Source organism: Haemaphysalis longicornis, unplaced genomic scaffold, assembly GCF_048455015.1.
Source record: "Haemaphysalis longicornis isolate Haplotype H1 unplaced genomic scaffold, Haemaphysalis longicornis Haplotype H1 scaffold_9, whole genome shotgun sequence".
Classification (NCBI taxonomy): Eukaryota; Metazoa; Arthropoda; class Arachnida; order Ixodida; family Ixodidae; genus Haemaphysalis; species Haemaphysalis longicornis.
The window spans coordinates 163,149,828-163,165,260 of NW_027526460.1; the positions used below are offsets into that span (position 1 = coordinate 163,149,828).

Below are 15,433 nucleotides of genomic sequence, written 5' to 3' on the forward strand. Positions count from 1 at the left end.
AGACGCTGTAATGTGCCCCGAAAGCCATATTTGGTTGCATAGGTGTAGGAGTGTCAAGAGTGTCTGCGTGCAGGTGCTGAATTATAGTGTATGTAGTGTTGTGTGCACTTAGAGCAGAAAGGTTACAAGTGTTAAGAGCAATCTTCAGCTCATGACGTGTACATTCAGATGTATGTTGATTTTGACTTGTCCTTGTCACGTATAGGCTTCTTTTCGGCAGATGTTTTGTGTTGCATGAAAGTGTTTGTGTATATGCAGAACTAGATAAGTGATGGAAGTGTTCTTCAAGTGTGCTAGCCTGATCTTCCAGGGTGTCCCTTGTCGTGCTAACCAGGGACAGGCTATGTGCGTGTTGTCCTTTTAGTTTACGTATTCGGGTACATACGTTGTGGGTGTCTGTGTATGAATTGATGGATGTGAGAACGGCGCGCCAGTTCTCCCTTTTTGCCTCACGGCGCACACGCTTGCCTAATACCTTTGCCCTCTTGAAAGAAATGAGGTTAAAAACTGTGGGGTATCTATGGAGGATACCCCATGCCTTGTTCTGGGCCTCCCGTGCACGCCTGCAGTCGCTATTTCACCAGGGCCTCCTTGGGTAGCGCGGGGCAAAGGAGGTCTGGTGAATTGACTTTTTAATGTGCGCCGGACAAGTTGGGTTGCCTTCTCTACATGTAAGTGTGCCATGTATGTGTAGTGTTGTTGTGATGTCTGTGTGAATGTGTTCCAGTTTGCTCTCTCTTCAATAAACTTGTAATGGGAAGGTGAACTCTTAGGCCGTCATCTATGTACGTGAGTCAGGTAGGCAAATGGTCACCGCCATATGGGTTAGTGCCAACATCCCACTCAGTCGATGGAAAGAGTACTGCAGAGCCAATAGCCAAGCCATGGTTTCAATAAGTGTTGTGTCCTATGTTATGGTATGTAGGCTTGCTTCTGTTATATAGGCATGCTCCTGAAGATGTTGGAAATTTTTCGGTTAGGCCACCTCATGCATCCGTGCGGAGAGAGCACCAAAGAAAGTTGTGTGCATTGTGGTCACCTATCAGAATAAAAGGTTCCGGGAGCTGATCTACAAGGCCCTGGAAATCTGAGCTTGAAAGTTGGAAATCAGGACAGATGTAGATGGAGCCGATTATTAGCCCATTCAAAATTATGGTTCTAATGGCAACTGCCTCACCGACCGTCTGTAGTGGGATAGGGTGAAATGCCAATGATTTTAGGGCGATGATGCCACACCCCCTGAAGATGTACCACAACCATCTATTTCCTTCTTAAATACAATGTAACTATTCAAGAAATTTGCGTGTTTTGAGTTTAGAGGCGTTTCTTGTAGACACATCCCACTTGGCTGATTGAAATGCAATATTTCGTATACATCATCAAGGCTTTTAAGGAGGCCACTGTATGATATTTTCTCTTCCTATTATGTAAATTTAAGAGCTTCTGGAACGTGTGTGTGTTTGTGTTTTGTCTTTCGGCCTTGTCCGAGCAGGTCTCTTGGGCTTTTCTGTTGGCTTGGACGTAGGAGGCTGCCCCGTGCACTGCATTGCAGGCAGAAACGGCCCGACGTCCATCTCCTCGTTGGATGTCAGTGGGGTGCCGGACGGACCGGACCCCCCGGAATTGGCCCCCTTCGAGGGCCCTTCGTTTGACCCGCCGCCACCGAGGGCGTCGGGAGTTCTAGAGGTGGCACGGACGCTGCGGTGGCGGTGGGAGCCGATGCCGGGTCGCCGGTGTCTATCCCGTCGTCAGCGTCCAACGCAATGGAGGAAGCGGAGGGAGGGACGGGAGCGGCCCCGGTCACTACGGAAACGGCTGGCTGCACAACCGCTGCTGCCTCAGAAAGCGGTATGATGACAGGCTGGGCTGCCTGAGGCAACCCAGCGGGGGGCGAGGGAGCGACCAGGTCAGACTCACTGAACTGGGTCCCTGTGGAAACCAGACGCCGCTCCGCCTCCCGGCGAGCTGGGACGGCGTACCTCCCCAAGGTAGAGAGGCGAACCTCTTCCACGCCTCTGGGAAGGAGATGTTCTTAGTGACCTTGATGTTGATTACCTTTTTTTCCAGTTGCAGTTTTTCGCGTTTGCGGGAGTAAGTCCCATGCGGCCCCCGGCAGTTCACAGAAGAGATGGTGTCGGATGGACAGTTGTCGGTAGGATGATCCTGTGTTGCGCATTTTCCGCAGGTTGTTCGGCCATGGCAAGAGACACATCCCACATGCCAGCGTGCCCGCACCGCTGGCAGTTAAAACAGCGCCGAGGGTTCGGGATGTAGGGATGGATGAAGCATCGGATAAAGCTGGCATTTACGTGCTGCGGAATTGTTGAGTGTTAAAGGTCAAGATGATGTGCTTGATGGGAATCTCCTTGTCTCTGTGGATGGTGATGTGTCTCACGGCAGTAACACCTTGATCCTTCAAGCCTGCAAGGAGATCGACATCCGTTTCGTTCAGCAGATCTGGCTCGGATGTCACACTCTGCCAGCTGTTCAGGCTCCGATGGTGTGTGACCCTGATGAGCCAGTCCCTGATGAGCCTGATGAGCGCTGATGAGCCAGTCACCCTGATCAGCCAGTCTAGTTTGACCTAGAAGCTTTGTGAACTGCTGCTTGTCGTTTACCTCGATTAGGACTTCACCATGCTTTGTTTGTTAGAGATACGATTTCCCTATTATGGCTTCAAAATATTTTGCGATCAAGAAGACTGACTGCGATTGAAGAGGTTGGACTGAACTGAGAGATTGAATGAAAAGATATCGAGAGTAGTTATCCGATTCAGGGAAGGTTAAGGATGGCAAGTTGGGAAAGGATACTTTGGTGCAGCCCCTTTTCAGGGACCGATTACGTTTGGGGGTTTAGAAAGTAGCATACAGCATAGTGTATAAGCAGGGGACGGGGGTACTTCCTGCGCTCAGGTTACCCTGATACCGAGAGAGGTTCCGGAGCTCCCTGCCTGGTAAACAGACAGGGAGTCCATCCGCCGGAGCTTGACCTGGGCTCCGACGGCCACCGTTTGAGGTTTCTGCTCATCACCTTAAAACTCCTAGCCACTGTAGATTACAGTGAAAGTACTGGGGTTCAGGATCCGCGGTGTCGCCAATACCGCCACCAAATTACTCAAGGTTCCCCGTGCGGGGGTACACATCTGGTGCTTCGGAAAAGTACTTTTACTTTCTTCGCAAAAATTGGCCAGACAAGTATCGCCGTTTCAAAAAAATTACTAGAAATGTAGGGGATGCAACGTGAAAAAAAGCTTAAACCTATAAATAACCAGCATTATCCTATTTTTTACAGCTTGAAGCTGTAACCCCTTCTACACACTAAAAATTTTTACGCCCAAAAGGGTGCTTCAGCTTGTCGCCGCAGGAGCACCCTAAAAACTGAAAATTTTGCACCCTTTAGGGTGCTTGGACTCTGTCGCCACAGGAGCACCCTTGGTGAAGCACCCCAGAAGACAGGTGCCTTATAACACCCTTTTCGACCTAAAAGTATCCTAGGGTGCTACATAGCACCCCAATCTGTAGGAGCATCTTCTGCAAAAGCACCCACCTAAAGGGGTACAAAAAGGGTGCGTCATCCTCGGTTCACAAATGGTGCAGCAGGTGTGAGACCACATATTGCACAATATGACACACGATTATGGTATGAAACATTCGTGCTTTCCAAGCTCGGTTCTGTGAGACTTTCTATTGAAGCTCAATGTCAGCTGATAATTTCCTTGAACTTGTGTCACCGATTGTTAAAACATATATTTAAAGAGTCAGGAGCCACATCTCAGTACAGAGTTATAACTTTAGAGGTAGTTGATTATCCAAAACTTCGTAAAAAACCAATTATATGTTCACTTTGCCGAACTGCAGTACACATCCTTCGAGCTTCACTGCACAGCATAACCATACTATGCAGTGAAAGCAATTAGGTGTGCAACACTTCAACCACACAAAACTTCCTTGAACCTTAAAACCCTTGGCTTCTCAGTATTGCATCAAACTTCCAATCACGGTAGCTACCTACAATGTTTAGTGCCTTATTCTTGAGCTGAGCAGGAAGGTTCAATATGAAGGAAGACCAAATGCAAAATGTATTGTTTCCTCCGTACTGCGGCTCATAATATAGTTCCCTCCTTACTGCGGCTTATAATCTACTTATAAAAGTTGGGTACCCAACCATTTATTTTCGTTTGCATTATTCTTTTTGCTTTACGAAAAAATATTCATATGGTACAGCACGTGGAAGGTTTGGTGGTATATGGAGTTGTATAACCATACATTTAGACTAAATGACCCCACATAGCAATAACAAGAACTGCAAACATCACAGAACAATGCATACAAGTTCCCTGGTGAAGCCCATGGTTGAAATGTAATGTCATGGTTCATAAAACATTATTTCATCATGAGGCAAGCTTGTACATTGTGCCTTGCATTATGTCCCTGCCGGCAGATGTGGGGTCATTTGTCACTGTTGCAAATGAAAAGCCAACAGCCGGGGCCCATTAGTTTTGGCTAGTATTACGAGGTGCCTCACGGCAAGCATTCTACGTCGATAGACTTTTGTAGAGTTGACTAGAACTGAAATCAGCAAAAGATTCTCTACAAAACATTCAGTCTATCCGCAGCTTTAGGGTTTGCTAATTTCCATATTTGGGTTTCTTCTGCCTTTCTTGACAACATTTTTCTTTTCATAAGAAGGTGCATAACCAAAAGCAAAAAGCTTTCCTGTAAACCTTTGGTAGCTATATAATTGTTACAAAATATTTTACTCAAAATATAGCAGCTTAAACTGAGAATATTTGCATTTAAAAACATTAAAATAAGTTTAAATGGATCATAAATTTTTAGCTGTTTTTACACAAAACTGTACATGGGATATGAAGTGCACCACAGGGAGGGCTCTGGATTAGCTTTAGCAAATTTGGGACATTTAAGGTGCACTGAAATCTCTACACATGCACTTTTTCACTTTCTGTATCCACCAGGAAAATGGCTGCCAATTTAGACAGTGATTCTTAATAGTAGTTGACGTGCATTTTAAAATAATCTCAAACATTATAGCCACAAAATTAATTTTTACAAGTTGTAGACATTGCACGTTACACCAGAAATTGGGCTACACTGTCAAGAGCTTTGACATCTACAATTACCTCTACAAAGCAAGCTTATGCTGGTAGAATGTTTCATTCCATAATTACTGTGTGTTCAGAGCTCACGTGTGAAGTATGGATACTGCTGCTTCAGGAAGAACCGAGGATGAGCACCCTTCCTGGTTCTGAAAAAAAATAACAGAGGAAATTCCTTAAGCAGGATTCTGAAACAGGGTTGAAAGAAACAAGAATGAACAAGAAATTCTTTCAAAACATGTAAAGCAATGCAAACAAATATTTATTTCAACTTCATTTCTACAAAAGACCACCTCATGAAGACTGGTGATGGGGTATTGGCTCAAAAATAGAGCAGAGAGCACTTATATAAATGCTACAGGGAGCCTTCGCAGCCAAAAATTGTTTGAGCACCTGAACTAATCACTGTTAAACAAACTCATAAAAAATGTTTGAATGCATAAAAAACCAGTGGTAAACACAGGAAACAGTTAAAACAGAATGACGGCACAAGTTTGTCCCGTCGTTCTCTTAAAAAAAGTATAAAGTAGGTGACAAAATTAAAACGACAGCAAATTGGTTGGCTTTTAATTTTAAATGATAGTATAAAAAATAATGGCATGAATGAAAGTGAGCAGCACGCAAAGTACCATGTTGCTAGCCCGACATTCCACTTTGAAGCAAAATGTCCGCTTTCAACACTACATAGGCTAAACATGCAATCAGGCATTCCTTTAGGCACACAAAATATACCATAATTGTTAAAAAAGCTACGAATTATTTGAAAAAACCTGAACACAACAAATTGGAATTCGTGACTAGATACAGTTTCAGAAATACACAGCGACATCATATAAAAATATATGGTTCCCATACAAAGATTGATCATAACAAAAATTCAGATTGATTGATTGATTGTAGGGTTTTAACTAGCGGTGTGCAAATATTCCAAACTTCGAATATTCGATTCGAATTTTTTGGTATTCGATTCGATTCGAACGACACTTTTATTGTTCGAAAAATTCGAACCACCCAAAACTAAAAAAAAAAAAAAAATTCAGAGCGTGTCTGTATCGGTGTTATTTACAGTGGACTCTCGTTGATACGATTCTGGGGGTGCGAATTTCGGGATGATACGAATTTCCGAAAAGTCCCGGCGAAATTGCATCGTTTGCAATGGGAAAAATTTCGGCTGTTACGAACGAACCTGCGCGGCCCGGCGGAAGGTACGAACGAGCCGGCGAGGCACCCGACCGCTGAACGAGCAAGTGACGGCTCTCGCTCCCCTGTTTGTCACTCTTTCTCCAGAAACGGCCGGGCTGTTGTTTTCTGCTCGCGAAAACGCTCTGCGCACGCCCAACGCGCTGACACCGCCGCGAAACCACCCCCACGCTGCGCGCGGCGCGGCCGGCGACGTCAACATGGCGTCGGCTCCAGCCGCGATTTGGCGCGGGCGCTCGAGCGACCGCTTCTAACCGCTCTTTAAAATGCGGCTCACGGGAGACACGAAGTTGCTTGTGCGGTAAAGGAGCTGATAATTCATGCGATAACGGTACTATAAAACATCATCCGTGCCGCTAGTGAAAGCGCCCATAAAATATTTGCCGGGGTGCTAAGCCTAACCGTCTCTGGAGGAGCTAAGCCGGCTGTCTCGATCTCATCGCAAGTAGTCAGGCTCCTCCATTCTGCCGCGCGCGTACTGCGTCATTTTCTGACCGAGGTAGGCGCTACCGCGGGCGCGAAATCGTCGATGTGGGCGTGAAAATACAGCGCTCGCAGAGCCGAGGCGAGCGAATCGCGTGCAAAACCGCACCATGCGGTTCACGCTTGGCTGTTGGGGCATGTAGCGAGCTTGGGCACACCGAGTGAGGAGACGAGCGCGAAGCTTTACGTGCTCCAGAAAGGACTGCTTTGCGACACGGGGGTTAAAAAAAGCAGAAAAATCACGAATTTCTTCACGCAAAAGTAGGAAAAGAAATAAACGAAAACCTTTTTCAGCGCTAAATTTTTTGGTCTGTGTTGGTTCATACGAATTTCGGATGATACGAATATTTTTCGCAGTCCTGCGAGATTAGTATAATCAAGATTTTACTGTATCAGCGCGCGGCAATGTGCACGGGCTCGGGCATGCCAGCTACTAGTGTCTCAAGTGAGCGGCTGTTTTCGATATCTGGTAAAGTGGTGACGAGCAGGAGGTTGTCACTGCTCCCCGAACATGTCGAGCAGTTAACCTTTCTCCATGTTAACATTTAAGTGAGTGCAGACCTTAATCTGTTGAGTGCAATGGTATTGTGTAATTCCTAATTTTCCTTTGTGCGATTTGTTGTGCAATAAAGTTGCAGTTTTTGTGTCTCTAGATGGTGAAAACATTAATTTTACAAAAAACCATAAGTATTCGTATTCGAAAAATATTCGAAAAATATTCGATTCGATTCGAACCTTGTTTTTATTATTCGAATTGGCTTCGAAATTAAAAAATTGATATTCGCACACCCCTAGTTTTAACGCGCCGACGCAACGCAGGCGATGAGGCGCGCCGTAGTGGAGGGCTCCGGATTAATTTTGACCACCTGGGGATCTTTATCGTGGGCCGAAATCTCGTACACACAGGCGTTTTTGCTTTTCGCCTCCATCAGAAAAGCGGCCGCCGCGGCCGGGAATAACAAAAATTCAGGACTACATTTATCAGACTGGCATCATCAATGTGCAAAGCAGCTTAATGAAAGAAGACGGTCTTCACTAAAAACATGTTAATATTGAGAGCTCATGTGCTTCCCTGCAAGTTGGGTGTGTAAACCCAGTGACACCTTTACTAACCCGCCTGAATCATCACTTTATAAACATTGAGAAATTTTACGAATTGGTTTATTGTAGCGAGTTGTCTAGTTTATTTCCCTATTTTTCTTGGCATTTCGTGTCTAATTCTAAATTTGGTGACTAGATAGCTTTTACTATGGTCATGCACTGGTGACAACGAATATTTGATTTTACTTTAAAAAATTTTCAGTTTTGTTTTATTGCTCACCAGCCAACGATCTGAAATATCAGAGGTGCTTAAAACGTATGTTGGCATTTCCTTCCTGCACTGTAGTACAACTAATCATGACTTTTACCATAATTTGTTCACAAATCGTAATATTTGGAAAGTATTCAGCCGAATGAAAATGTCATTTCAGAAGCATGCACAATCAACAAGGCCTCAATGACTCTCACGACGCGGTTCACTTGTTTCTGTCACAAATAACCCGAGTGCAGACACATTCCACCGAAGACGAAGGTAACATGCCCTCTCGGGTGATGAATGTTTAAAAAGCCTTACGAGTAAATTAGCTGATGAGCACATAAAATTGTGGCATTACAACAAAAGATCCCTCTGCGGCATCTTTCACTTGGAGGAGCGCTTGACCACAAACTTTGAGAAGCTGGAAAATGTTCCATGAGCCGCTCCAGCCAGCAGCAACGATGCAGGACACAAGTTGTTAGGCGGACCGTTGGCATCCTGCGATTGTGAAGATATTTCTGTTTAGTAGATGCTCTTCTTTTTGTACCACTGTTTATTTCACCTTTAACAAGCAGCTGAACTCCTTAACGTTTGCATAATAAAATGCTGCAATGTGGAACAGTTAGCAGGGTTACCTCAATTTTGCTTTTCTACGAAATAACAAAATGTAAGTAATCTGCACACAACTACAATCAAAGTACAATTTTCACCTACTTCACTGCTAACATCAGCGTTTGACTGCTCAAGCTCAAATACAGGTTAGACATGTGAGCAATCTGCTAAACTTATCCCCACAAACTGAACAATCAGGCATCAGAAATCGGCAAGGAAGGAGGTGTCACCTTTAAATGGCCCTTTTTTCGTTCAAAACATAAACAACACCTGGAAGCTTGAAGCATGAGAGGGGGTCTTTCACGCTGACAATGTCAGAACATAGCTTGCTAGTGGGCACGTGAATGATGTGCACAATGTGTTTCTTGAAAATGCGTGCAAAAGCTTGATTGATGTGTAAGACGAGAATTGCAGCACGTTTTGACACAGACCTTGTAGACGCTTCTGCCTGCTAATGTCAATGCGGATTCCTGCTAGTCGCCCTCTTCGCTTCTTTCTGAATATAATGCTTTAGGCAACCACAAGGACTGCATCAAAACGTGCAGCAATTACCTACGTCCCACACATCGGTGAAACTCTTGCACACATTTTCAAGAAACGCAGTGCATACATCGTGCATGTGCCCACTAGCAAGCTATGTTCTGACATTGTCAGCGTGAAAGAGCCCCTCTCACGCTCCAAGCTTCCGGGTATTGTTTATTAGATTCCATGCGCTGAATGCAAATCAGTGTACATTGGCGAAACGGGCAATCTGCACAGAAGATTAATGCAGCACTGGAACGAAGTGAACAAGGGCCATGCAAAAACAAGTCCACTGGCAGAGCACCGTGAGAGGACGGGACACGTGGTCGACTGGAACAAGACAAAATTACTGACAACTGAGTGCAATCTATCTTCTCGATTACTGCTCGAGTCCCTCATCGTTCAGACGACGCCCAACATTATCAACATAATGGATGGCAATCTGCACCATATCTATGCAAACTCGCTGCGCCGCGTAATGCCCAATATATAGCTTCGTTTTCCACGACACATGGTCACCGTGAACAAGCAACAAACCGTTAAATGGCTTTCTTGACTTGGTCAGTGACCTACGTTTCATCACTGCAATAATGCTTTTACCTGCCTACACGGCATTCCGTCAAACACTGGACTACACCACATCAGCCATTGCCGTTCTTAACCTGCACCAGAGTATATAACCTTTCACTACTGCTATGAGATAGACCCATAAACGCACTTCAATATGGCCTTTATATTTAGCTCTTGGAAACATTATGTATAATTTTACCTTTAAGTTGCACCTGCTACAGCAGCTGGTAATATACCAAAAACATGAAAAAAAAACGGTGGTTTAACACGCCAAAGCTACACTTGGGATATGGGGAGCACTGTAGGGGAAGGCTTCGCATTAATTTTGACCACCTGGGTATTTTTGTGCGCATCGAAATCTCAAAACACGGGCGTCTTTACGTGTTGCCTCCATCTGAAAAGCGGCTACACCAATCGGTATCTAACCGACATTCGCCTCCACAGCACACCACCCTAGCCACGGCAGTGGGTTAAACATAAGAAATAAAGCGAGTTTTGGAGTGCAAATTAAAATATTAATCACACGTCTTATTTTCCCAATCGATGTACCTTTTGAAATCCACTATGCAATCCCCCCTCCCCTACCGGCCTACCAAAACACCTTTGTCTCAAGAGGTAATCAGGCTGTTGTTAATGAAGTAAGTATTTACAATCCGAGACTTGTCACCGTTAAAGTCATGCACTTTGTTTTAGAGATAAGCGACATTAGCCATTTGCAGCACCAGGATTTAATTGTGTTAAGATCAGATTGAAAGCATTGACGGTAGTAGTTGAAAGAAATTGTGTGATAAATTAACACATCATCTGCAAATAGACCTACATGAGAGGATATGCAACATGGAAGATAGACCAAGCAACCTGCCTGGGGGGACAACAAAGTGGCACGAGCAAAAGAAGTATATAGTTATTAGAAGTAAACTGCATTTGAGAAGAATGAAAATCTTTTGCTCAAGTGAGGACATTAGGGTGAAGTTTGAGAAGTAGTCTGTGGTGTGCAATGCGATTGAATGCTTTAGAAAAATCGAGAAAAACTACCGCAGTTTGTAAGCCTGTGTCAATGGATCAATGTAGATCGTGAACAAATCCTGAAAGTTGTGTTTCTCAAGTAACCCTTGTGAAAACCGTGGTGATATTCGAATGTGATATTGTGATTTTATAAATAATTAGCGACCTGAGAGTGGATGAAATGTTTCCCGACCTTGCATATGGTGCTTGTTAGGGAAATTTAATGGTGAAGTACCGTCTCCTGATTTAAAGACTGGTGCTACCTCGACTATCTTCCAACCATTGAGATTAGTGCCTGTCATGAGAGACTGCGAAAAAAGCGCTGTCAGAATTCTACAGACTGTGGGATGTACTTTTCGGTATAGTATGATTAATACCAGTATGATCTGAAGTAGACCAGTTTGTATTGCAAGTTTAAAACCATATCAAAAGATCCTAAATGTTTGCTTGGCTTGATTACATACGAATACTTGCTTCAAAGGCAGTTCAATTTCTCTTCTTGCCCTTTAGTCGTCAGCCCCAGATTCTCTTCAATACCTCTGCTAAGCAATGACACGCTCCATACGCACAGCACTGCTTCATGAAAATGTTTCAAATATTCAGAGGCCACAGCACTGCTAACAGGTATACATCATGGCAGGTTCCACAACATGCAATAACTAACCTGAAAGTACATAATCGGTGGGTGCACCGATATGGCAGCAGTGCCTGGACCGATGTGTCGAGCAAATGCGCTGACTTCTGAACGGGTGGTCCAAGCGGCCAGATGATGGATGAATGACCATTCCTGGCGGCAAAGCGTACGGAGCACCAACGAAAGGCCAGGCAGTACTTGGGTACAGCAGGTGCAGTGTCGGTTGGCCAAGGGAGGCCCTGGCAAAGCCTTTGAAACTGGACTGGAAGGCAGCTGACCCAGGACAGCCAGCAGCAGCACCTGCAGTGCATAATCTGTGAGTGTGCTGACACTTGTTGAAATACAAGAAGAGCACACACAAAGCACGAATGCTTGCATCAAGTAGATTTTTAATCGTTTAAAGACAGTAACCACCAAGGCACTAATAAGAACATGCCCGGAACACCCCAAGTGAAATTTAGGTCACAGTAAGAATGTATTTATTAGACCCGCAGGTACTGTGAGTGGGGTATGCATGATATATGCAAAGCTAGCTACTGAGCTAATTTGCATGGAACGCATGCTAGCAGCTCATCTGTATCCCTTGCTTTCAATCGGAACTGGTGTGTGATTGTTGAGGCTCCTCCATTTCAATGTCTGACTTGTATCTGCACGTTCAATTCTCCAATATAAATCGAGTTGAGTGAGTGCCTACAGCTTTCTTGTTAGTCTCTGTATGGCCTGCGGTTTTGCGAAAATGAGAACTTGCGAATTGGCTCAATTTTCTGCACTAATTTAAACAATACATATGCCTCTGATATCAAGCCCCAGACTTCCCGAGAGCTACTGTGACAGAATCGGCAGGCGCCTCGTAGGCGTTGTGAAATCTCCCCCACTACCCCGAGACTATGCTAACTCCCTGCGAGGCCACATGCGCGCATTTCACCTTCAATTTGCACGTATGTGAATTCTATACCTCTATGAACTCTCAGACGGGCGTCGTCATATTCGTGCCGGACTCGTGAAGCTCGGCAACGTAAATTACCACACTCGCTCGCTGGCGCGCGGCCCGAACTCTCTCACCGTTTCCTGCCCTTGCATACTATTTTCTCCACCTTGCACTTTGTAAATTCTCATGTTTAACTACACCTCGTGCGCCCTCATCTCTTGCCTGCTTTTCTTCCAGCACAACTCCGTCAGCACCCGGTCGACGCGTACGCTGTCGGGGCGCGTTGGCGAGCGAGTACGGCAATTTCATGACGTTGTTATCGAGCTTCACGAGAACAGCACACATATCGCGGCTCGAACAGCGCGAGGCGTACGGTCGCCGGTCTCGCGAGCGCAATAGCTGCGAAGCGCACTGCACGGAATTCGTGTGGGGGGGGGGGGGGGGGGGGGGGAGATTTCACAACACCTACGAGACGCCTCGTAGGCGTTGTGAAATCTCCCCCACTACCCCGAGACTATGCTAACTCCCTGCGAGTCACGTGTACGCGTTTTCACATGCACTTCCAGGGAACCTCCTGTTCATGTGATTTCTTGGTATACCGCGGGTATTCACGAGGGAGGACTACTCACAGCGTTGTGCCACTCACGCGAAATTGCGACTGCGATCTGCAACCGCAAAGGCACTGTTTGAGAGACACATAAACAAACGCCCCGGTGTTAAAGAGCCTTGCGTGATGTGAAATTATTAGCAGCCGTGTACCATAGCGCGAGCATCGTAGCCAAGGTCTAGCTTCAGCGTAAATTGATGCTGACTTCTGCGGAAACGGTGGACTGGGCGCCAAACAAGTATACTAACTCACGTAGGCTCTCAGAGCAAACGAGATGGGGGTCTAGCGAATTACTGACCCATAAACACCAGAACTCGTTCCAACCAAATACAGAATAATAAAAAATACGTACTTACCCGAGCAAAAACGATGTTTCCAACGTACAATTCTCCTTCACTGTCTTCATCTCGCGGACACACGAACACGCTTTGTTCTGATGCAGTGCCATCCACTTTTGACGCGCAGTATCCGGCAATGATCGTTCTTCCGCGGTCCCCATGTTCAACACACGCGTAGGTTGGAAGGGTAGACATCACCCATAAAGCTTCTATAACTATGAATTAAGCTTGAAATAGATAAAACAGATTAAATCACGCCACCAACCACTCGGCACAAAACGCCATAAAAAAACACACAAAAAGTGAGAGATAGTTGCCAGACTTCAAATGCAGCACCTCTAAGTTTGACGAAAATTGTGTTAGTACTGTAATGTTGGTAATTATCTTTCTGCTTTCAAAGTCTGAAATGTGTTTATAACTTAAATTTAAGGTTTTTAAACACAAAAAGTGAATACAGATAAAGTAATTGACATATATACTGATATTGTAAAGAGGTTTGTTTTGGTTTTGTTCACGGCGGGCTTCTCAAGAGAGAACGTGCGAGAAAACGAGCTACTTTGGGTTTAGGAAGAGGGCGGTAAATGTCGGCGTGATAGAAAGCAAGGAACAGGCGCTTACCCTGGTCGTTAAAAAAGGAGCTAATGAAACCCTCACGTAAAAAAAAAAAACACGTTCAACGAGGAATCGAATCATTGACCTACAAAACAGTAAACGGACGCGTTAACAATCAGCTATGTCTTTTTTTTTTTATTGCAATATTTCAGCACAAAACAAGCACCATCAAACAAAAAACTGCAACGATAAAAATGCTAGTCATCACCTTGCCAGCAGAAAAACGATTAAAATTGTTTGAGGTTGGTCAGTGTTTCCATCACAGGCAACCACTCTGGAGGCTCAGGCTGAGCCCTCCACACTTCAATAATCATGCGCATTGAATCAACGAAATATTCCCTTGACCATTTAGCGTCAACGTCCCTATGGCGTATGGCCATGCGGGATTTCCAAATTGCATGTAGGGCCAGGACCATCACGAGGTCGTAAGGTACTTCGTCACTCTCAATCGGTAAAAACCTAATGCCGTGAGCGTCCAGAGGGAAATCTTTTTTGAGGGTCCGCTGAAGCACGTCCCAAAAGAAGACCCCGTCCCAGCAGTCCAAAAACACGTGTTCTACAGTCTCGGGTTTTCTGCACGGGTAGCAGTCCACCCCACCCGGCAAAAACATTCCCTTTTCCTTCTGCCACGTTTTCACATCAAGGACGCCCGAGTGAAGTTTAAAGAAAAAAGTCTTAACCCATGGGCCAATCGCCATACGTTTCACACGCTTAAGCACATCCTGTCCTGACCCTACACGGTAGAGCGATCTATACAATGGAACGGGAAGTACGGAATCAATGAGGTCATTATACAATCTTTTACGCGTCACACTAGATAAGTACTCTAGCGTGAAGCGTGCACGCAAAAACATGGTGGCTTGTACCACCTCACGGAAGTAGCCTTTCGTTGCGCCAAACGAAAAAGAAGCTGACGTTACAACAAAATCAGGAAGCGCTCTGGCCAACTTCACCTGACACACAGTGCGCAAAAAGGGGTCCTTCACATCCCGAAGAAACAAAAAACGATTTACCACTTGACGCAAAAACAGATGCGATAATGAAACAATCAGCTATGTCGTCGGGCGGTGTTCGACGCGCCTGAAACAACTCTATACTTACGTAAGTTGTCAACGAATATTGTCGCTTGTGTCTAGTTTATGCTGCATTTTTGAAATTCTGGCTGTCCTAACGCTTGTTTCTCACGCACCGGTCTTGCAGACGAGGCCGCATTGCTAGCGCTGCAAGCGATTGAGCCAAAGCTCCATTATTTGACTCAAGAAAAGCTATCGCAGTCAACCCGACCTTTTCTGCGCAAGCCACGGCAGCCACGAAATAAATGGAATGTGCCGTTAGAATTATGGCTTTGATAACGCTTGTTTGACCGGCACCGTCTTGCAGACAAGCAACGTCGCTCTAATACTACAAGCGATGTCACTCCTGGCATGTCAGGTGCATCAAACCCATCGTGTAAAACGACTGCTAACAGTGCGAAAACCTCTGAGTTTGTAACAAGTGGGGATTTGCGGT

The 15,433-nt window shown here is 45.2% G+C and overlaps 1 protein-coding gene and 1 long non-coding RNA gene across 2 annotated transcripts in view; one reads left to right on the forward strand and one right to left on the reverse strand.

Moving 5' to 3' along the window:
* Positions 1-15,433, forward strand: part of LOC144151723 (venom metalloproteinase BumaMPs1-like) — a 191,101-nt gene that overhangs the window by 107,591 nt on the left and 68,077 nt on the right. The window lies entirely within an intron of this gene.
* On the reverse strand, positions 7,798-13,400 carry LOC144151724 (uncharacterized). Its single transcript, XR_013318949.1, has 3 exons — positions 13,331-13,400; positions 11,470-11,739; positions 7,798-8,594 (listed from the first exon to the last, which is right to left on the reverse strand). It is a non-coding gene; the product is annotated as an uncharacterized LOC144151724 (long non-coding RNA).